Here is a 25022-nt window from a genome sequence, read left to right as displayed (position 1 = left end):
TGCCTAGTTTCTCAAGTGTAAAGTATTATATTTAATTCCTAAAATAAACTTGTAGGGAAATCATTATGATAATATTTATTCCACATCGAGAACTGAGGTTCGAAGGTGTTTAATAACATGCCCAAGACAATATAGCAAAAAAATGAAAAAACAAAGTTAATCCTTATCTAATTTATGGTCTATCATTGGTGTCTTCTGTAGCAGACAGCTAAGACCAAGTATAGAACTTAAAATACAATGTTTAGTATGTGTTATAATTTGCACTTTTCCCAATATCCTATCTCTTGCATGCACTTAATTGCCTAGAAATATATTAATGCATTAAATTAAGGAGAACAGCACTTAGCACCATGAATTTATGGATTGGTGAGTGATATCAGAATAATATTTCTTCATTATCAAATTCTAACTCTTCTGTTTCTACTAAGAATAGAATTTCTACTAACAGTAGCAGCTGAAGCTGTAGATTATTTTCTTGACCTGAAGCATGCTTTTTTCCAAACTTTTCTGTGACAAATGTTAGGGTCTCTGACACATAGTTCTGATTCTTCAAGGCTCAGTAGACACTGGCTACCCTCATGTGCTTCCTAACCCTCACTCTGAAACCTACTGAATATAAACAATAACTGGGGACTTCAAAAGGAAGATTTTCATCCTCCTTTCTCCAGGGAGATTTTTGTCTCTATATTCTGTCAAGAAATTAGACATTTTAAATTTTGACACACATCCTTGAAGGCTTCCCACAATACCTTTTCTCTACCAAGGTTTGTCTATTTATTGGTTTGTCTTGTAGAACCCTCCAAACTCTTGATAGTTTTTCTGAATTACATAAAGTAAATCATTCACATATAATTATTTATTGACATAGAATATCACTGAAGTATGTATTGAGACAGCTAAGATTAAATATAACTGATAAGTAAAAATGAAACACCTTTTTACAGTGTCATTATAATTTTTTAAAGAGTTCAGATTTACAATGATTTAAAACACTTGATTAAAGTATGATTATCTTTTATATATTTAAGTACCCATATTGCTTTTGTTTCTTATTTGTCTCAACGATAGTGTTGAGTCATCTCAAGATCTTTAAATAGAAATTTACCAGCCAAATCACAGTTTAAATGTCAAGTTGTTTCTGGCCTCAAAAGTATCATAAGTTTAACTCTGTAATATAGCGAGCTCAATATTTCCCTTAGACTTTATCAAACCAAGTTTCAACCAGGTATCTGGGGGAAGCATATTAGTTTAAAAACTTAAAAAAAAATCTGAATTTATGGTTTGTGACATTCACTTACATAAGTATCTATGGAATAAAGAATAAAGGCTAACAGACTGAAAAATCAGTTAATTTATATAGGAGAATCAATTCTTTCAAATGGTTTCACTGTAAACTTTACTTATTTTATTGGCTTTTATATATAACACAATTAGTCTCCAAACATTACAAAAAATGAAACCTAATATCTTGATAAAATAACATCAAAGGTATATTTTCAAATTCCTGGCTTATATAGAATTAGTTTGAAGGTTAAATCATTTCTCCAAGATTAGAGATCTAAAATATTTGCTTTCTGAAAATAGTGAAGAAAGTGCTTTATTATTTACCTTTGGGAATACTAGGCAGTTATCAGGAGAGTATATTAAAAAGACTGAGAGTGTGTTATCTGAACCTTTCCTTTGTGGTCAGATGCTTTTTGCCATAAACTAAAGTGGTTCTACGAGACTAAATTTCACATCCCTGTAATAGAATCAAACATGATCAGATTCCCATCTATTCCATTTCTTAAAATTAAAAGACTTTTAAAACAATTTTTAAACTGATGTAAACATTTTAAATTGTTATAAATCAAATGAGAATGGAAACTAGTTATTTCCTTTGAAGCACAAGTTATAAAAATTATGTAACATTTAGGAAAGAAAATTAAATCTACCCAACTATACGATATCCTCTATGATAAATAAATTAAAGTATAAAGAGATTATCATAGTATATTAAATCTTACTATGCTTTTCTAGAATTAATTCATTAAATTGAAACACTGTGTAAAAAAGAGGCACAGGGGATGAAACCTGATACCCGGAGCAAAAGATAGCATTTGTTTTGATGATAAAAATATTTAAGTGAAATATTTTTAGGCTGTACATTACTAATCCCAGTTGTTATTTTACCTAATTAATGAAAAGTCATACATTACAGAAAAAAAAACATGATTTGTTAATTTTTCTACCATTATATATTGCAGTGTCTTTGTTCTTTTTTGGCTGGGAAAACTGCAACGAATTTAAATTATCTCAAATTATTCATTTTCTCTCTCTCTCCCTCTCCCTCTCCCTCTCTCTTTAAACTTTTTCCCTATCTCCTGGATTTCAGGATATTTTTCTCCACTTCAACTATATTTATTTCCTACCTAATACTGTGTTGGTATTAGAGTGAGATCTTAAAACTTACAAATTAAAGAAAACAAACAAAAAAAGCAGATGAATCAGTACTACTTTCTTTTTCCAAACTATATAAGTATAGTCCAGAGAGGAAAAAATAATTACAGGCAACATTGAGTATAGATCCATTTCTGTCAACAATAAGAATGGAAAAATCCTCTTTAGAAGATAGTCTTTTGCATTTCAACATATTTTACATTGCCAGAAGTTTTTCAGAAATTAAAAAGAAGGTCCTCTGTACTCTGTCCTCTGGAAGGAGATGTTGAAACAAAGTGATTCTCTGATTGAGAGAGAAACATTAAAGAGAAAAGTTAGGTCTGCTGGCAACACATTCTTTTAGTTTTCCTTCTGTGACAGTGCCATGATTTCTTCTTCATTCCTGAATATTTTCCAGGATATAGAACTCTAGACTAATAGTTTTTTCTTTTAGCACTTGAGAAATGGTGTGCTAGCTCCTTCTGATTGCAGTGGTTTCTTCTGGGAAATTTGGGGTCATTTAAATTGTTTCCCCTCATATGTAAGGTACTGTCTCACTCTCAATACTTTCAAAAAATTTTCTTGGTCTTTAGTTTTCAGAATTTTAACAAATGATGTGTCTTGGTGTGGTTTCTTTGAGTTTATTTTGTTTGGCATTTGTTCAGCTTCTTGAATCTGTAAGATTAATTCTTTTGCTAAATTTTGGAAGTTTTCACGTCAGTGTTCAAATACATTTTCAGCACCACCCTTTTCTTCTATTTTTCCAGGACTCTAATGACACACATGTCAATATGTAAAGTCCCACATGTTTCTGAGACTCTGGGTTTTGTTTGTTTGTTTTCAGTCTGTCATCTTACTTTTGTTTAGATTGGATAATTTCTGTTCTGGTTTCTTCAAGTTCAGTAATTTTTTCCTCTGTGCACCTCATTCTGCTGTTGAGGCAATCCATCAATTAATAAAAAATTGCATTTTTTAATTTCTAAAATTTCAATTTAGTTCTTCTTATCTTCTATTTCTTTACTAAAACTTTCTGTTTTTTCATTTGTTTTAAGCATTTTAATAATAATTCATTAAAATATCTTTATGATAGACACTTTGGCATCATTGAAAGTATACATCTACACATAAATGAATAAAGAAATTGTGGTATATGTATATAATGTAATAGTATTTAGCCTTAAAAAATGAGATCCTGCCATTCATGAAAACATGGATGACCTAGAGGACATTATGCTAAGTGAAATAAGCCATATACAGAAAATTTTTTAAAACTATATGATGTCATTTATACAGGGGATCTAAAAATGTCAAATACATAGTAGCAGAGATTTGAATGGTGGTGGCGTGGGGAAAATGGGAAGATATTCATCAAAGGATACAAAATTGCAGTCTATAGGATGAATAAATCTAGAGATCTAAAGTGCATGATGAATATACTTAATAATACTGTATTGAACACTAGAAATTTGCTAAGAGAGTAGATTTCAGGTAAGGAGTATACATGTGAAAATTGAGAAGCTGGCCGTGGATGATGTCATCCAGAGTAAGAAGAAAATATTGTCCAGAACAGAAGACCTACTTAAAAATTAAGCAGAGAGGAGACCTTCAAGATGGCAGAGGAGTAAGATGTGGAGGTCACCTTCCTCCCCATAAATACATCAAAAATACATCTACATATGGAACAACTCCTACAGAACACCTACTGAATGCTGGCAGAAGATCTCAGACTTCCCAAAAGGCAAGAAAATCCCCTGGATAGGGCAAAAGAAAAAAACAGAGACAAAAGAATAGGGACGGGACCTGCACCTCTGGGAGGGAGCTGGAAGGAGGAAAAGTTTCCACACACTAGGGAGCCTGTTCACTAGGGGGACAGAGGGTTGGTGGCAGGGAAGCTTCAGAGCCATGAAGGAAAGCAGAGCAACAGGGGTGCAGAGGGCAAAGTGGAGAGATTCCCACACAGAGGATCAGTGCCGACCAGCATTCACCAGCCTGAGACGCTTGTCTGCTCACCCGCCAGGGCAGGTGGGAGCTGGGAGCTGAGGCTCCGGCTTCGGAGGTCAGATCCCAAGGAGAGGACCAGGGTTGGCTGTATGAAGACAGCCTGAATCGGGCTAGTGTGCCACAGCTAGCCAGGAGGGAGTCCAGGAAAAAGTCTGGTCCTGCCAGAGAGTCAAGAGACCTTTGTTTCAGGGTGCGTGAGGAGAGGGGATTCCTTCCCCCTGTGCCCACAGGCACTAAAATCTACCTAAAGTTATACTAAGTTCACAGACACTCCAAAACACACCACCGGACGTGGCCCTGCCCAACAGAAGGACAAGATACAGCCCCACCCGCAAGAACACAGGCACCAGTCCCCTCCACCAGGAAACCTACACAAGCCACTGAACGAACCTCACCCACTGGGGGCAGACACCAAAAATAATGGGAACTACGAACCTTCAGACTACGAAAAGGAGACCCCAAACACAGTAAGTTAAACAAAATGAGAAAACAGAGAAATAGGCAGCAGATGAAGGAGCAAGGTAAAAACCTACCAGAACAAACAAATGAAGAGTAAATAAGGATTATACCTGAAAAAGAATTCAGAGTAATGAGAGTAAAGAAGACCCAAAATCTTGGAAATAGAATGGAGAAAATAAAGGAAACATTTAACAAGGACCTTGAAGAACGAAAGAGCAAACAAATGATGATCAACACAATAAATGAAATAAAAAATTCTCTAGAAGAATCAACAGCAGAAAACTGAGAAGAATGGATAAGCGACTTGGAAGATAAAATAGTGGAAATAACTGCCACAGGGCAGAATAAAGAAAAAAGAATGAAAAGAATTGAGGACAGTCTCAGAGACCTCTGGGACAACACTAAATGCACAAGCATTCGAATTATAGGGGTCCCAGAAGAAGAGAAAAAGAAAGGGTCTGAGAAAACATTTGAAGAGATTATAGCTGAAAAATTCCCTAACATGGGAAAGGAAATAGTCAAGTACAGGAAACACAGAGAGTCCCATACACGATAAATCCAAGGAGAAACACACCAACACACATACTAATGGAACTATCAAAAATTAAATACAAAGAAAAAATATTAAAAGCAGCAAGGGAGAAGCAACAAATAACATACAAGGGAAACCCCATAAGGTTAACAGCTGATCTTTCAGCAGAAACTCTGCAAGCCAGAAGGGACTGGCAGGACTTATTTATTTATTTATTTATTTATTTAAATAGATCTTTACTGGAGTATAATTGCTTCACAATACTCTGTTAGTTTCTGTTGCATAGCAAAGCGAACCAGCCATATGCATACACACGTCCCCATATACCCTCTCTCTTGTGTCTCCTTCCCATCCTCCCTATCCCAACCCTCTAGGTCATCACAAAGTGCTGAGCCGATCTCCCTGTACTATGCTGCTGCTTCCAACCAGCCAACTTTTTACATTCGGCAGTGTGTATATGTCGATATAACTCTCACTTTGCCCCATCTTCCCCTTCCCACCACATGTCCTCAAGTCTGTTCTCTATGTCTACTTCTTTATTTCTGCCCTTCAACTAGGTTCATCAGTACTATTTTGTTTTTATTTTAGATTCCGTATATATGCGTTAGCATCCGGTATTTGTTTTTCTCTTTCTGACTAACTTCAGTCTATACAACAGACTCTAGGTCCATCCACCTCACTACAAATGACTCAATTTTGTTTCTTTTTTTGGCTAAGTAATATTCCATTGTATATATGTGCCACATCTTCTTTATCCATTGAGATGTCAATGGACATTTAGGTTGCTTCCATGTCCTGGCTACTGTAAATAGTGCTGCAGTGAACATTGTGGTGCATGCCTCTTTTTGAATTATGGTTTTCACAGGGTGTATTCCCAGTTGTGGGATTGCTGAGTCATACGGTAGTTCTATTTTTAGTTTGTTAAGGGACCTCCATACTGTTCTTCATAGTGGCTGTATCAATTTACATTTCCACCAACAGTGCAAGAGGGTTCCCTTTTCTCCACACCCTCTCCAGCATTTATTGTTTGTAGATTTTTTGCTGATGGCCACTCTGACCAGTGTGAGGTGATACCTCATTGTGGATTTGATTTGCATTTCTCTAATGATTAGTGATGTTGAGCATCCTTTCATGTGTTTGTTGGAAATCTGTATATCTTCTTTGGAGAAATGTCTGTTTAGGTCTTCTGCACATTTTTGGATTGCGTTGTTTGTTTTCTTGATATTGAGCTGCATGAGCTGCTTGTACATTTTGGAGATTAATCCGTTGTCAGTTGCTTCATTTGCAAATATTATCTCCCATTCTGAGGGTTGTCTTTTTGTCTTGTTTATGGCTTCCTTTGCTGTGCAAAAGCTTTTAAGTTTCATTAGGTCCCATTTGTTTATTTTTGTTTTTATTTCCATTTCTCTAGGAGGTGGTCAAAAAGGATCTTGCTGTGATTTATGTCATATAGTGTTCTGACTATGTTTTCCTCTAAGAGTTTATAGTGTCTGACCTTACATTTAGGTCTTTAATCCATTTTGAGTTTATTTTTGTGTATGGTATTAGGAATTTTTCTAATTTCATTCTTTTACATGTAGCTGTCCAGTTTTCCCAGCACCACTTACTGAATAGGCTGTCTTTTTTCCATTGTATATTCTTGCCTCCTTTGTCAAAGATAAGGTGACCATATGTGCGTGGGTTTATCTCTGGGCTTTCTATCCTGTTCCATTGATCTATATTTCTGTTTTTGTGCCAGTACCATACTGTCTTGATTACCGTAGCTTTGTGGTATAGTCTGAAGTCAGGGAGTTTGATTCGTCCAGCTCCGTTTTTCTTTCTCAAGATTGCTTTGGCTATTCAGGGTCTTTTGTGTTTCCATACAAATTGTGAAATTTTTTGTTCTAGTTCTGTGAAAAACACCATTGGTAGTTTGATAAAGATTGCATTGAATCTGTAGATTGCTTTGGGTAGTAGAGTCATTTTCACAATGTTGATTCTTCCAATCCAAGAACATGGTATATTTCTCCATCTGTATATGTCATCTTTGATTTCTTTCATCAGTGTTTTATAGTTTTCTGAGTACAAGTCTTTCACCTCCTTAAACAGGTTTATTCCTAGGTATTTTATTCTTTTTGTTGCAATGGTAAATGGGAGTGTTTCCTTAATTTGTCTTTCAGATTTTTCATTGTAGATGTATAGGAATGCCAGAGATTTCTGTGTGTTACTTTTGTATCATGAAACCTTACCAAATTCATTGATTAGTTCTAGTAGTTTTCTGGTGGCATTGTTAGGATTTTCTAGGTATAGTATAATGTCATTGGGAAACATAGACAGTTTTACTTCTTCTTTTCCAATTTGTATTCCTTTTATTTCTTTTTCTTCTCTGACTGCCGTGGCTAGGACTTCCAAAACTATGTTGAATAAGAGTGGTAAGAGTGGACATCTTTGTCTTGTTCCTGATCTTAGTGGAAAAGTTTTCAGTTTTTCACCATTGAGTATGATGCTTGCTGTGGGTTTGTCATATATGGCCTTTGTTATTTTGAGGTAGGTTCCCTCTATGCCCATTTTCTGTACAGTTTTTTTCATAAATCGGTGTTGAATTTTGTCAAAAGCTTTTTCTGCATCTATTGAGATGATCATATGCTTTTTATTCCTTAATTTGTTAATGTGGTGTATCACATTGATTGATTTACATATATTGAAGAACCCTTGAATCCTTCTGATAAATCACACTTGATCATGGTGTATGATCCTTTTAATGTGCTGTTGGATTCTGTTTGCTAGTATTTTGTTCAGGATTTTTGTGTCTGTGTTCATCAGTGATATTGGTCTATAATTTTCTTTTTTTGTGACATCTTTTCATGGTTTTGGTATCAGGGGATTGTGGCTTCGTAGAATGAATTTGGGAGTGTTTCTCCCTCTGCAATTTTTTGGAAGAGTTTGAGAAGGATCGGTGTTAGATCTTTTCTAAATGTTTGTTAGAATTCACCTGTGAAGCCATATGGTCCTGGAGTTTTGTTTGTTGGAAGATTTTTAATTACAGTTTCAATTTCGTTACTTGTGATAGGTCTGTTTATATTTTCTAATTCTTCCTGGTTCAATCTTGGAAAATTGTACCTTTCCAAGAATTTGTCCATTTCTTCATGGTTGTCCATTTTATTCGCATATAGTTGTTTGTAGTAGTCTCTTATAATCCTTTGTATTTCTGCAGTGTCAGTTGTGATTTCTCCTTTTTCATTTCTAATTCTATTGATTTGAGTCTTCTCCCTTTTTCTTGATGAGTCTGGCTAATGGCTTATCAATTTTGTTTACCTTCTCAAAGAACCAGCTTTTAGTTTTATGGATCTTTGATCTTCTTCATTTCTATTTCATTTATTTCTGCTCTGATTTTTATGATTTCTTTCCTTCCACTGACTTTGGGTTTTCTTTGTTCTTCTTTCTCTAGTTGTTTTAAGTGTAGGGTTAGATTGTTTATTTGAGATTCTTCTTGCTTCTTGAGGTGAGATTGCATTGCTATAAACTTCACTCTTAGAACTGCTTTTGCTGTGTCCCATAGATTTTGGGTCATCGTGTTTTCATTGTCATTTGTTTCTATGTATGTTTTTATTTCTTCTTTGATTTCTTCAGTGATCTCTTCATTATTTAGTAGTGCACTTTTTAGCCTCCATGTATTTGTGTTTTTTACAGCTTTTTTCCTGTAGTTGATTTCCAGTCTCATAGTGTTGTGGTCAGAAAAGATGCTTGATACGATTTCTATTTTCTTAAATTTTCTGAGGCTTGATTTCTAACCCAAGATGTGATCTATCCTGAAAAATGTTCCATATGCACTTGAGAAGAAAGTGTATTCTGCCACTTTTGGGTGTAGTGTTCTATAAATATCAATTAAATCTATCTGTTCTATTTTGTCATGTAAAGCTCGTCTTTCCTTATTTATTTTCTGTTTGGATGATCTGTCCATTGGTGTAAGTGGGGTGTTAAAGTCCCCTACTATTATTGTGTTACTGTCGGTTTCTGCTTTCATGGTTGTTAACATTTGTCTTATGTATTGAGGTGCTCCTATGTTGGGTACTTATACATTTATAATTGTTATATCTTCTTGGATGATCCTTCGATCATTATGTAGTGTCCCTCCTTATATCTTGTAACAGTCTATATTTTAAAATATATTTTATCTGATACAAGTATTGCTACTCCAGCTTTCTTTTGATTTCTATTTCCATGCAATATCTTTTTCCATTCCTTCACTTTCAATCTGTATTTGTCCCTAGGTCTGAAGTGTGTCTCTTGTAGACAGCATATATATGGATCTTGTTTTTGTAGCCATTCAGTCAGTCTGTTTCTTTTGGCTGGGGCATTTAATTCATTTATATTCAAGGTTATTATCGATATGTATGTTCTTATTACCATTTTCTTAAGTGTTTTGGGTTTGTTTTTTGGGGTCTTTTTCTTCTCTCGTGTTTCCCGCCTAGAGAAGTTTCTTTAGCATTTGTTGTAAAGCTGGTTTGGTGGTGCTGAACTCTCCTGGCTTTTGCTTGTCTGAAAAGCTTTTGACTTCTCCATCGAATCTGAATGAGATCCTTGCTGGATAGAGTAATCTTGATTGTGGGTTTTTGTCTTTCATCACTTTAAGTATATTCTGCCACTCTTTTCTGGCCTGCAGAGTTTCCACTGAGAAATCAGCTGATAGTCTTATGGAGATTCCTTTGTATGTTATTTTTTGTTATCCCTTGCTACTTTTAATATTTTTTCTTTCAATTTACTTTTTGTTAGTTTGATTAATATGTGACTTGGTGTGTTTTTCCTAGGGTTTATCCTGTATGGGACTCTCTGTGCTTCCAGATTTGATCGACTATTTCCTTTCCCATGTTTGGGAAGTTTTCAACTGTAATCTCGTCAAATATTTTGTCAGACCCTTTCTTTTTCTCTGCTTCTTCTGGGACCCGTATAATTCGAATGTCAGTATGCTTAGTGTTGTCCCAGAGGTCTCTGAGATTGTCTTCAATTCTTTTCATTCTTTTTTCTTTATTCTGCTCCTCAGCAGTTCTTTCCACCATTTTGTCTTCCAGCTCACTTATTCGTTCTTCTGCTTCAGTTATTCTGTTATCGATTCCTTCTAGTATATTTTTCATTTCAGTTATTGTGTAGTTTATCTCTGTTTGTTATTTAGTTCTTCTAGATCTTTCTTAAACATTTCTTTTATTTTCTTAATCCGTGCCTCCATTCTATTTCTGAGATTCTGGATCATCTTTACTATCATTACTCTGAATTCTTTTTCAGGTAGATTACCTATTTCATCTTCATTTATTTGGTCTTGTAGGTTTTTACCATGCTCCTTCATCTGCAAAATATTCTTTTGCCGTCTCTTTTTTTTTTTTTTTTTTTTTTTTTATGAGTGGGATTGTGTTCCTGTCTTACTGGTTGTTTTGCCTGAGGCTTCCAACACTGGAGTTTGTAGGCTACTGGGTAGAGCTGGGTCTTGGTGCTGAGATGAGGAACTCCATGAGACCTCACTGTGATGAATATTCCCTGGGGTCTGAGGTTCTCTGTTAATCCAGTGATTCTGACTCAGAGCTCCCACCGCAGGAGCTTCTGCTTGACCCCCAGCTCATGAACCAAGAACTGGCAAGCTGCATGGGGCAGCAAAAAAAATTTAAAAAGAGAACAGTGACAAAGTAAAAAACAAAATTGGACTAGGAAACTAACAGATATGTTAGAAAGAATATAAAAATAAAAATATAGATGAGTCAACAACCGGAAGGTACATCAGTACCACAACAGTAAAAAAGAGGAGGGAATAGGAAAAAAAAAAAAAAAAGGGGACGAAAGGCCTTGACTATGGAGGGGGTGCCTAAGCAAGGGCAAGCTTTGGGCTGTAGTTGGCATGTATGCTTAGTACCCACAGGGCTGGAAAAGGCCGTGAGTGCTGTGGTGGGTGGGGCTTAGGCTCAAGGAACAGAAGGGGCCCAGATGTGGCCCCCACCCCTGGTCTCAGAGGGCAGAGGACCTCACCTGGGAGCCCAGCAGGCTTCCTGGGCATGAATGGGTGGGGCAAACGCCCTCCTCTCCTTTCCTGCTTCTCCAGTCTTGGAGGACCCCTCCTGCCTGCCTCTGTTGTTCTCCCCTTGGCCTCCTTCCTCTGCCCCCAAGGACCCACGTGACCTGGAGGGGCTTTGGAGGACAGGGGATTGGCCTGGGAGCTCAGCAAGCTACCCGGGCCCGAGTAGGTGGGGCAATCGCCCTCGATCCTCTCCCGCTTCTCCCAGATGGCTCCTCCCACCTGCCTCTCCTGATCTCCCCGGCCTCCCTCCTAGCCCCCAAGGATGCGTGCAGCCTTGGTGGGGGGGGATTTTGAGGGCAGGGGACCAGCCAGGAACTCAGCAGGCTCCCAGGGCCAAGTGGGCAGGGCAATTGTCCTCCGCTCCTCCCCCATTCCTCCCACAGGGCCCCTCCCGCCTGCCTCTCCTGATCTCCCCATCCTGCCTCCTATGCCCAGGCCTGGATGGGGCTTTGCAGGGGTGGTACTAGCCTGGGAGCTCAGCAGACTCCCCAGCCCGAGTGGGCCAGGCGATTGCCCTCCACTTCTCTCCTGCTCTTTCCAGAGAGTCCCTTCTGCCTGCCTCTCCTGACCTCCCTGGCCTCAGGGGAGCAGATCCTGTCTGGCCTCTGCTTCTCCTCCCTGCTCAGTCCCCCTACATCCTACTGGTTCACTTTGGGGTTCCTCACATCTTCTTGGGTGTCAGAGTCCCCCATCAGTGGCCGGCAAGTGCCCTAGTTGTGGGGAGACACTAACTCCACGTCTTCCAACAATGCCACCTTGACTTCTCCCAGGACGCATTTAAAGTGATGAAATGGAAAAACCTACAACCAAGATTACTCTATCCAGCAAGGATCTCATTCAGATTTGACAGAGAAATTAAAACCTTTACAGACAAGCGAAAGTTAAGAGACTTCAGCACCACCAAACCAGCTTTACAACAAATGCTAAAGGAACTTCTCTAGGCAGGAAACACAGAAAAGGAAAACACTTACAATAACAAACCCAAAACAATTAAGAAAATGGTAATAGGAACATACATATCAATAATTACCTTAAATGCTGTCTACAAGAGACCCACTTCAGACCTTTGGACACATACAGACTGAAAGTGAGGGGATAGAAAAAGGTATTCCATGCAAATGGAAATCAAAAGTAAGCTGGAGTAGCAATACTCATATCACACAAAATAGACTTTAAAATAAAGACTATCACAAGAGACAAAGAAGGACACTACATAATGATCAAGGAATCAATCCAAGAAGAGGATATAACAATTGTAAATATTTATGCACCCAACATAGGAGCACCTCAACACATAAGGCAAATGCTAACAGCCATAAAAGGGGAAATCAACAGTAACACAATAATAGTAGGGTACCTTAACACCCCACTTTCACCAATGGACAGATCATCCAAAAATGAAAATAAATAAGGAAACACAAGGTTTAGAAGAAAATTTAGACCAGATAGACTTAATTGATATTTATAACATTCCATCCAAAAACAATAGAATACACTTTCTTCTCAAGTGCTCATGGAACATTCTCCAGGATACATCATATCTTGGGTCACATATCAAGCCTCACTAAATTTAGGAAAATTGAAATTGTATCAAGTATATGTTCTGACCACAATGCTATGAGACTAGGTATCAATTACAGGAAAAAAACTGTAAACAATACAAACACATGGAGGCCATACAATATACTACTAAATAACCAAAAGATTACTGAAGAAATCACAGAGGAAATAAAAAAAAAACCTAGAAACAAATGACAATGAAAACACGATGACCCAAAACCTATGGTATGCAGCAAAAGCAGTTCTAAGAGGGAAGTTTATAGCAATACAATCCTACCTCAAGAAACAAAAATCTCAAACAACCTAACCCTACACCTAAAGCAACTAGAGAAAGAAGAACAAAAAAAAAACCCCAAGGTAGCATAAGGAAAGGAATCATAAAGATCAGATTAGAAATAAATGAAAAAGAAATTAAGGAAATGATAGCAAAGATCAACAAAACTAAAAGCTGGTTCTTTGAGAAGGTAAACAAAATTGATAAGCCATTAGCCAGACTGATCAAGAAAAAGGGAGAAGATTCAAATCAACAGAATTAGAAATGAAATAAGAGAAGTAACAACTGACACTGCAGAAATACAAAGAATCATGAGAGACTACTACAAGCAACTATACGCCAATAAATTTGGCAACCTGGAAGAAATGGACAAATTCTTAGAAAAGTACAACCTTCCAAGACTGAACTAGGCAGAAATAGAAAATATGAACAGACCAATCAAAGCACTGAAGTTGAAACTGTGATTAAAAATCTTCCAACAAACAAAAGCCCAGGACCAGATGGCTTCACAGGTGAATTCTATCAAACATTTAGAGAAGAGCTAACACCTATCCTTCTCAAACTCTTCCAAAATATAGCAGAGGGAGGAATATTCCCAAACTCATTCTACAAGGCCACCATCACCCTGATACCAAAAGCAGACAAAGATGTCACAAAAAAAGAAAACTACAGACGAATATGACTGATGAACATAGATGCAATCCCTATCAAACTACCAATGGCATTCTTCACAGAATTAGAACAAAAATTTTACAATTCATATGGAAACACAAAAGACCCTGAATAGCCAAAGCAATCTTGAGGAAGAAAAATGGATTTGGAGGAATCTGGTTCCCCGGCTTCAAACTATACCACAAAGCTACAGTAATCAAGAGAGTACGGTACTGGCACAAAAACAGAAATATAGATCAGTGTAACAGGGTAGAAAGCCCAGAGATAAACCCACGCACATATGGTAAACTTACCTTTGACAAAGGAGACAAGAATATACAATGGATAAAAGACAGCCTGTTCAGTAAGTTGTGCTGGGAAAACTGGACAGCCACATGTAAAAGAATGATATTAGGAAACTTCCTAACATCATACAAAAAAATAAACTCAAAATGGATTAAAAACCTAAATGTAATGCCAGACACTATAAAACTCTTGGAGGAAAACATAGGCAGAACACTCTATGACATAAATCACAGCAAGATCCTTTTTGACCACCTCCTAGAGAAATGGAAATAAAAGCAAAAATAAACAAATGGGACCTAATGAAACTTAAAAGCTTTTGCACAGCAAAGGAAACCATAAACAAGACGAAAAGCCAACCCTCAGAATGGGAGAAAATATTTGCAAACGAAGCAACTGACAAAGGATTAATCTCTAAAATATACAAGCAGCTCATGCAGCTCAATATCAAGAAAACAAACAACCCAATCCAAAAATGGGTGGAAGACCTAAATAGACATTCCTCCAAAGAAGATATACAGATTGCCAACAAACACATGAAAGGATGCTCAACATCACCAATCATTACAGAAATGCAAATCTAAACCACAATGAGGTATCACCTCACACTGGTCAGAGTGGCCATCATCAAAAAATCTACAAACAGTAAATGCTGGAGAGGGTGTGGAGAAAAGGGAACCCTCTTGCACTGTTGGTGGAAATGTAAATTGATACAGCCACTATGGAGAACAGTATGGAGGTCCCTTAACTAAAAATAGAACTACCATATGACCCAGCAATCCCACTACTGGGCATATACCCTGAGAAAACCATAATTCAAAAAGAGACATGTACCACAATGTTCATTGCAGCACTATTTACAATAGCCAGGACATGGAAGCAACCTAAATGTCCATTGACATCTCAATGGATAAAGAAGATATGGCACATATATACAATGGAATATTACTCGGCAATAAAAAGAAATGAAATCGAGTTATTTGTAGTGAGGTGGATGGACCTAGAGTTTGTCATACAGAGTGAAGTAAGTCAGAAAGAGAAAAACGAATACCGTATGCTAACACATATATATATGGAATCTAAAAAAAAAGAAAATAAAATTGTCTGAAGAACCTAGGGGCAGGACAGGAATAAAGACGCAGACGTAGAGAATGGACTTGAGGACATGCAGAGGGGGAAGGGTAAGCTGAGACGAAGTGAATGAGTAGCATGGACATATATACACTACCAAATATAAAATACATAGCTTGTGGGAAGCTGGTGCCTAGCACAGGGAGATCAGCTCAGTGCTTTGTGACCACCCAGAAGGGTGAGATAGGGAGGGTGGGAGGGAGTCGCAAGAGGGAGGGGATATGGGGTATATGTACACATATAATTGATTCACTTTGTTATACAGCAGAAACTAACACACCATTGTAAAGCAATTATACTCCAATAAAGATGTTAAAAAAAAATTAAGTAGAGAAAGGTGAAATAGAGGGGTTTTTTTTCAGTTAGAAAATGTACTTGAAACATCAAAGATGGTACCTGACACCTAAACTAAATTATTTTAGTAAAATATTCCATTGTAGAACCTATTTAGGTAATAGAACATTGAGGCTGTCAACACTGTCACATATCCATATTGCTTTTTTTTTCTTAAAATGAGGAGTTTCTCCAATGTTGCGTTGACTCATGTATCTTGAATAAAAGCCTTTAATATACAGCTGGTTTATACAGTGCTGTCTTTGAAGAATGCCCGAAGCACAACCCTTGTAATTGCAGAGACATGACTTATGAATAATCAGTACAGTACATGCATATTTGAACCGGCTCACCAGTGACCCAGAAGCTTGTTAGAGCTAAGTCCATATAACAGCGTGTTAACTTTCCTAAAGCTCTTTGGAAATGAAGTGCTGTCTGGTAGTCATTAATTTTCATTATTCCTGATTAAATAGTTCTATTGGGAGGTGCATTAAAATTATGAGCTAAAATTAGACTTTGTGGATTACTGCAGATTTTCTTTACATGCTTTTCAACACTATATTATATAGGCTAATTCAGGCTCATTCTCTTTAGAGATAAAATTATCTTTTGTTAAGTTTTGTTTTCTTTTCTGTAATTCATGCATGAAGAAAAATCAAAATGACAGTTGCCTGCATTCAATGTGAAAGGGTGTTGGATGCTTTGTGGTAGGCATTTTATCAAAGTGAAAGGCTTTTCCAGCACCACGAGTCCCTGTCGTTTTTGGTTTGACAGTATGTGTCTCCCGCTTAGATTCTAGGAGGTGCAGCACCATTAAATATGCTTTGATTCTCCTTTAGACATCAAGTTTTAAGTTTCAATAAGATTTCCACCACAACATAGCAGTGCTGCCTTATAATTCTCTACTAATAAATGCATAAAACATGGAACAAATTAAGATTTATAATGCACATTATCTGTGTCCTGAATTTCATAACCGTATGTGTTAATCCCAGGTGCTAAAATCAAGCAGATATGTTTTGTGAAAGTGGAAATTGAATATATGATTCCATCTCTATTGTAAAGATTAATAATGAAATTCAAAAGAAGAAACAAAAATTCTGAAATCAGCATATGCTGTGCATGGCATATATATTCTCTTGCCTCGTTAAAAAAACCTTAAAATAATATTAAATGAAGTGAACATGTTGAGTTTTTTTTTTTTATTTTAAGGTCAGTAAATATTGAGTAAAATCTTGTCAATGCATATGTATTAAACACATATTATTTGCAGGACATTATTCATTTGATAACCTCATTTGCACATATTATTAGCATTAAGTTAAAAATGTCATGGTGTGAGTCTGGATCAAGATGGTGAAGTAGGGGCTTCCCTGGTGGCGCAGTGGTTGAGAATCCGCCTGCTAATGCAGGGCACGCGGGTTTGAGCCCTGGTCCGGGAAGATCTCACATGCCGCGGAGCAACTAAGCCCGTGCGCCACAACTACTGAGCCTGCGTGACACAACTACTGAAGCCCATGTGCCTAGAGCCTGTGCTCCACAACAAGAGAAGCCACCACAATGAGAAGCCCGCCCACCACAAGGAAGAGTAGCCCCCGCTCTCTGCAACTAGAGAAAGCCCTGGCGCAGCAAAAAAGAGCCAACGCAGCCAAAAATAAATAAATAAATAAGATAAATTAAAAAAAAAAAAAAAAAAGATGGTGAAGTAGTAAGATCCTGAGCTCACCTCCTCCCATGGGCACACCAATACTACAACTACACATAGAACAGCTGAGAATTACTTGAAGACTAGCAGAACAGATTTTCTGCAACTAAGAATATAGAGAAAAGGCCACATCAAGTGGGGGTTGGGGGGCAGTGTTGTGGCTTAGTCAGAATCCACATCCCTAGCACGGCAACCCACATGTAGGAGGAATATCAAAACTGCAAAGGTCCCCCCGGAGGAGCCAGGGGTCCAAGCCCCACATTGGGCTCCCCAGCCCAGGGGAACCCCCATAATATCTGGCATTGAAAACCAGTAGGGCTTACACCCAGGAGAGCCAGAGGACTGTGGAAAACCTAAACTCCACTCTTAAAGGACTTGTGCACAAAGTCACTCTCTCCAGATGCCGGCACAGACAGCAGCTTGAAATATGTCTGGGTCATGGAAAGAGATTCATTGACTGCTTTTAGGGCATGTGCCAGAGGGGCAGGGAACTGGTAGAACTTTCTCCAAGGACAGAAGTGATGGCGGGTGCCATTATTATTATTATTGTTTAATTCTCTTTCCACTTAACTGACCTGGCACTGGTGAGCATCGTTTATGTCTCTATCAACCTAGCTAACACAAAAAGCCCACCCATGCGTTCCACTCAGGACCCACCTGATTCAGTTGGCCCGTCCTAAGCAGCTCTTGCCCACACTAACTGGTGGGCTGCCCAGTCAGCACTGCCACCCCTCCAAAGTGTCTCCCGCTCCAGGGTGCCAGCCCCACACACCAGCACACCAGCAAAGGACACAGCTGGGCTTCACAGCCAGCACACCCACAGCAATTGCAGCCCAATCACAACAGGAGGGTGCACACAACACACACGGGCTAACCTTGGAGCACCTGGCTTTGTGACCAGGGAGGAATGCACCACTGGACCCCGCAGGACACCTTGTACATAAGGCCACACTTTCAAGACCAGGAGACGTAACTGAAATGCCTAATACATAGAAACAAACACAGAGCATTAGGCAAAATGAGGAGAGAAAAGAATACCTTCCAAATGAAAGAATAAGACAAAACCCGAGAAAATGAACAAAATGAAATGCAGATGAGCAATTTACCAGATAAAGGGTTCAAAATAATTGTTACCTTTTCACCTACCTAACATGTGCTCAGAGCCTTTCTTTAAAGACCTCTCTGAGACAGAAATTAATATACAGTGTTAACTCTGAGAAATGAATAGTGGCTGTAGGCCTGCATTGAGAAGAATTCTGAGTCCCATCTATATTCAGTGCAACAGAGTTCCATAAATTTTTTTCAGTCTTTGCTCTTAATGCCTGCAGGTGGAAAAGTGTCACTTGAGGGTACATTCATAGAGACTATATGATTAAAGCTTAAGATATTACTGTCAGAGCTTTGAAATAGGATGATTTTAGTTTCTAAGCCAGGATCTGTGAATTACGAATTCTGTGTCCTTTAGGCAAGCTAGTTGGACTCCTTGTCCCTTGGTTTCCTTATCCATTAAATCCAGTAATAATGCCTGCTGAAAACGTTTAGTCTAGGCACAGATGAGAGGAGTCAGGTAAGGAAAGCTTAGTGAAGTAACTTTATATGTGGTAAAGTTACTATATAAATAAATATATATATACAGTTGATGTTGTTTTTATGTCTACTGACCACTCAGCCACTATCTCTCCTTCTTCTGTGCTATCAGAGCACTTGAAACATAACATATATGCATTCCACTCTGCTGTGACTATACATCAAGGCATGGATTTCTATCCTTAAACTCTGAACTTCTCTACAGTAGAGCTTGCATCTTATTCACTAGTATATTCCCAGCATCCATCTCAGTGTCAGGCATGTAGAAACACTCAATAAATCTTGAATAATTGACTAAATAAAATAACAAAGGAACAACTTACTATATTCTTGGATCAGGCTCAAACCCTCCCTCACTCACGGGATTTTCCGCATGATGCGTTTTGTCCAAATGTACCTTTCTTCCATCTTAATGGCAGTACTTATTATAGATTTCATTGCAATATAAAATCAAAGGTATATACTTTTCATTTAAAGTCAAAAATTGAGGGGATAGAAACTTCACATATTCATCTTTGTACTTGTTTTTGTCTTACATATAGCATACACTTAATGAAGGAGAAGGCATTGAAACAAATAAGTATGAGGCTAAACAGAATTACACATGTATTATAATAATAATATAGAAACAAAGCAAAGTACTCTTAAAAAACAGAAGAAGGGACTATTGATTTTTTTTTTTCAATCAGTTATTTATTTATTTATTTATTTATTTATGGCTGTGTTGGGTCTTCGTTTCTGTGCCAGGGCTTTCTCTAGTTGCGGCAAGCGGGGGCCACTCTTCATCACAGTGCGCGGGCCTTACACTATCACGGCCTCTCTTGTTGCGGAGAACAGGCTCCAGACGCACAGGCTCAGTAATTGTGGCTCACGGGCCCAGCTGCTCCGTGGCATGTGGGATCTTCCCAGACCAGGGCTCGAACACGTGTCCCCTGCATTAGCAGGCAGACTCCCAACCATTGCGCCACCAGGGAAGCCCGGGACTATTGATTTTGACTGGAGATCTTAGGGCAACTACACTGAATATTTAGCATTTGAAATAACTTTGAAGCAGGAGTACAGTTTTGATAGCAGAAATGAGGAGAGATAGTTAATTCTCTCATTCTCTTTGTTGAAATATATTATTGTAATTATAAAACATCTTTATTTTTCAAGACATTTATTATGATTTATATTAAAAATATCTCCCTCCCATAGATACGGGTTGATACATGGATGAAGAAAACAAGAAATGGATACATACCTTATTTCTTCTTCCAGCATCTTTCGCAGAAGTAAATGTCGTGGTAGGATAGTGTAGCATACAAGAACACATATTCTTGTATGGTTTTATATTTCCCAATAATAGAAATATGGCCATTATTCGAATAGCAACAATTTCCTCAAAACAATGTTAGACAAATATTTGATTAACAATATTTTATTGAAATACAGTGTGCAGAATGGAAAATGTATGCATGAAATGTGTATAACTTCTTTAATTTTCACAATGTGAACACACCTGTGTAAGAATCACTCACATCAAAATATAGAAAAATCACCATGAAAATTAGAAAAAATTTTTGTGCCCCTTCCATGACACTGTGCCCCTAAAGAACCATTATTCTGAATTCTATAAGCAAAGATGAGTTTTTCTTGGTTTTGAAATTTACGTAAATGAAATCACACAGTATGTGTTCTTGATTATGGCTTCTTTCATTAGTGATTATAATTTGAAATTCATCTATGTTGTTGCATGTAGCAGTGATCTGTGAGATTTATCCATGCTGTTGCACATAGTAGAGATTTATTAATTTAGATTACTAAACAATATTATATATGAACATATGTCACAATTTATTTGCCCATTCTGTTGTTGATGAAATTTAGATTATTTCCAGTTTGGTGGTGTTACAAATAATGCTGCTTTACACAATTTTATACATGTGTTTTGATGTAAAGTTATACACAAATACTTTGGATATATATGTAGGAGTGAAATTGCTATAAGATATGCATATGTTTAGCTTTACTATTTTTAAAGTGGTTGTGCAGTTTACAAACATACTAACAATAAATGTATTTTCAGTCACACTATATCCTCACCAACACTTTGTATTCAGTTTTTTTCCTTTTAGTTTAAATAATTTGGGGGGAGGTATATAGGTAAATAGTTGTGGTTATGAGTAGTAATGTTGAATATCTTAATATCATCTATTGAAAAGCATTTTTAGTCATTTTCCCATTTTCCTATTACAGTCTGTCCTTTCTCATTGATCTGTAACAATCTTTTTATGCTAATGTATATGAATCTTTGGTCTGAGACATGTATTCTAAATATATTATTTTATTCTCTATTTTTTCATTTTCTTAATAGTAACATATTTTACAAACTCAAATTCTGAATTTAACTAAGATCCATTTAATCAATATTTTCCTTCATTATTAATTTTTTCTCTTTTATTGTTTTTATCTTAAAGAAATAGTCATTTATCCCAAGGTAAGCAAAAGATACTCTTCTATTATTTTTTCTGGAAAAATTATTTTATTTTTCCATTTAGGCCTACAATTCAATCGAAATTGATTTTTTATATATGGCATAAGATAGGAGTCAAGTTCATTTTTCCCTATCTGAATATTCAGTTGATCCAGCATAAACTGTGGCAATTATCGTTATAAGTGAAGTGACTGTATAAGTAGATTTGTATCTGTACAAGTAGGTCTGACTCTTTATTCTGTCCTGTCTGCTCTTTAATTCTTATTTCAACACTTTTAATTGTCAATAATTGGAAATAAGTTTCTATAACATATAGTGCAAGTCCTTCAACTTTTTTGTTCCTCACAAAAGTGTCTTCACTGTTTTTGTCATTTGTATTTCCATGTAAGTCTTAGATTCATTTTGTCAGTTTTCTCAGGTGAAAAAAAAAAATAAAACAAACCTCTAAGAATTTTACTTTAAATTTCTTTGGATCCACAGATCAATTTTAAAAGAATGGATATTTTTACAATATTGAGTCTTTCAATTCATAAAAAGGATAAACTTTTAATTTATTTCATTTTTTAATGCTTCTCAGAAATGTATTTTAGTTTTCTGAGAAGTTTTACACATCTTAATTAGCTAATTCCAAACATATTTGATAATTTTAATACTATTACAAATGTATTCCTTTATTTGATCTAATAAATTTTTTCTGATGTATAGAAATGCAATTTAATTTTGTATATTGGCATTGTATCCAATGATTGTGCTAAATTTACTTAATAGTTCTAATAGTTTACATGTATACTCTTGGGATTTTTTTTATGTAAACAATAATGCTTTGTATTAAGACAGTTTTATTTCTTTTTTTTTTTTTTAAACATCTTTATTGAAGTATAATTGCCTTACAATAGTGTGTTAGCTTCTGCTTTATAACAAAGTGAATCAGTTATACATATACAATATGTTCCCATTTCTCTTCCCTCTTGACAGTTTTATTTCTCCTTCTCTCTTTCTCATATCTGTCTTTGTCTTGCCAGAATAACATAAAATATAAATAGTGTTAACAAATAGACTTCTCTAACTTCCTGAGCAAGATTCCACTATTCTATCTTTAGATATGGTACTTGCTATATATTTATTAAATGAAGGATGACCCTTACTATTCTTGGCTGCCTAAATGTTTTGTATGGCTTGTTTTTATTTTGTTTTCTTGAACCATGATTGGGTGCTGAATTTTATCAAGTATATTTATGCATTAAATATAAATTTTCTCATGTAGTCTCCTAAGTAGTGAGGTGCATGATTGATTTTCAAACATTTAAGTAGGCTTGCATCCTGACATCAGCTGTAGTTGACTTTATTTGAGGTGTTCATTCAAGTCCTGGCTGCCTTGGTAACTCAGTGAGATTGCTACAAACTCAAGGTTTCTGCTTTCTGATGGCCAAAAGTGCCAGGAGAAAAAAATGCCTGCAAATATACAGGTGACCTCAATATGTTTTGTTCTTAAATCTTGGCCTGAGTACTGACTACTCTTCAGTGCCTTCAAACACATATTTTCGCTTGTTTGGGTTCCCCCCCCCCCACCTCTTTATTTTTTCTTTCTTAAAAAAAAATTATCTACCTTTTGTGGTCTGATTGTATCTACACTGTCAAAGTTGGAAGTAAAATCTTCAATAATTTATTTTCACTGTGAAAATTTATAAATTCTTGAGATCAGGGAATTAAAATGTCCCAAATCTAATTTGTGACAGGCCCAGTGACAATGTAAGATATGTTTTGTTCTTATCAATCCCAGAATTTTAAATTTTCTTAAGGGCCCAAACATGTAGAAGCATGTGGCACAAAAATCTTTATACTCAGACAGAATAAAGGGAAAGATAAACTTCTCAGAGTCCAGAAAACTCTGCATTAAACCTGCATTCTATAAAATTACCTCTTTTGGAAATATTTACCATAGAAACAGATCCACATTTTTGGAGAAATATTATGTGCTGGTCTTCCTAGAAAGTGTCTATGAGTGGTTCTGAATCAAGAGAATAGCCAGCCATTGTAGAGTGTCATTATTTCCTGAGATCAGAAATAACAGCATTTACTTTAACTTATTTTGGGGTGTCCTTTTACACTTTTGGTATACTCGTTATGATATAAGGCAAAGATATAAGATATGATATAAGGCAAAAGAGTCTTTTGTGCTCATGCATAAGTGCAGAATGTAAATACACTATCATATTTGCATAAGAGTTTGAGCACAAACACAGAATCTGAAACTGATAGAAATCATGTTGATCTTTAGTCCCTCACATTACATTCATATTAATAATGAATGTGACAAGAGCATCATAAATATGCAAAAGAGTAACACATCAGCCTAAACATCACCAGTAATTTGTAGACCCTACACTCATAGGAAACCACTAATGGAATATAGGGCATTTTCTTTTCTATGAATAGTCAAATGTCATGCATAATGTAACAGTGCGATTGCTAATAGCAGACTCAGGTAGGATCGTTTAAACTTGTTATTATGGGCAGTACGAACTGATCTTTGAAGTGGCCTATAATAAAATAGTTCTCTGCCTTTACCCTATCCTGATTGTTCAGTTATCCTTTCCCAGAGCTTGTATTTGTAGGAAGCACAAAAATGATTACCTTGATATCGGGTAGGGGGAAGTACTTAACATTCTCTAACAAATATAGAAGAATGGTGACCAATGAATAACTGACAAATCAAAGTTAAACTTCGGTGAACCATCTGCTCTACCTTTTTAATGTCAAGAGTACTGAAACATTCTTTCAGAATATCCATTATCACATTATACCCTCATGGTATGTATTTTCAAAACAGCCTTTGTTTATGTAAAATCTCTTACAGAAATGGTAATACTGAAGTCATCTGCAAATAACTAGGAGCAGAGTCTTAGTTGTTGGAGCTCACAGGATAATTAACAGCACCTAAAACTAGGATAAGTATTGGAAGCTCCAGGAAAATGCTGACTTATAAAGGAATCCTGCTTGATATAAATATCCTGGGGATTTCTGTTTAGTCACAGGTTATATTAGGTTAGATAATAGTGGATAAACTAAATGATCCTAGTATTTTAGCTCTATTTGGACCCCGTAAGAATTCTTGAGTTCTTAGTTATAGAGTACCATTCTATACTCTATTCTCAAGGCTAAGCAGAGTATGTCTAGCATCTATTTGGTCTTGTTATAAAAATACTATAGAAGAAGCTATTAAATTGTAGAGGTTCCCCAACCTAGGATTTTTTAATACTTTGTATGAGAGATTAATAATACTTTATTATATGGTTTTATGGCACAATATAAATGTTACTTTTAATAAAGGCAATTAGTGAAAGCTCTTAATGTGTATTATCAGAAATCATTGACGAATTTGAAATTCTATAATATATATTTATAAAATAGTTTCACAAATATTTATTAAAATATTAAATACATATTTTTTAGTATTTGAAAAGATAAAGCCCCTAATGTAGTCTACTTAATTAAATTATATGAAAATATGCAAAATCTCATCTTTGGATTAGATGTATCATTAAGATATAT

Source organism: Balaenoptera borealis (assembly GCF_965194805.1).
Source record: "Balaenoptera borealis genome assembly, chromosome: 13".
Taxonomy (NCBI): domain Eukaryota; kingdom Metazoa; phylum Chordata; class Mammalia; order Artiodactyla; family Balaenopteridae; genus Balaenoptera; species Balaenoptera borealis.
The sequence above is the reverse complement of the archived record's forward strand: the minus strand, read 5'-3'. Positions refer to the sequence as shown.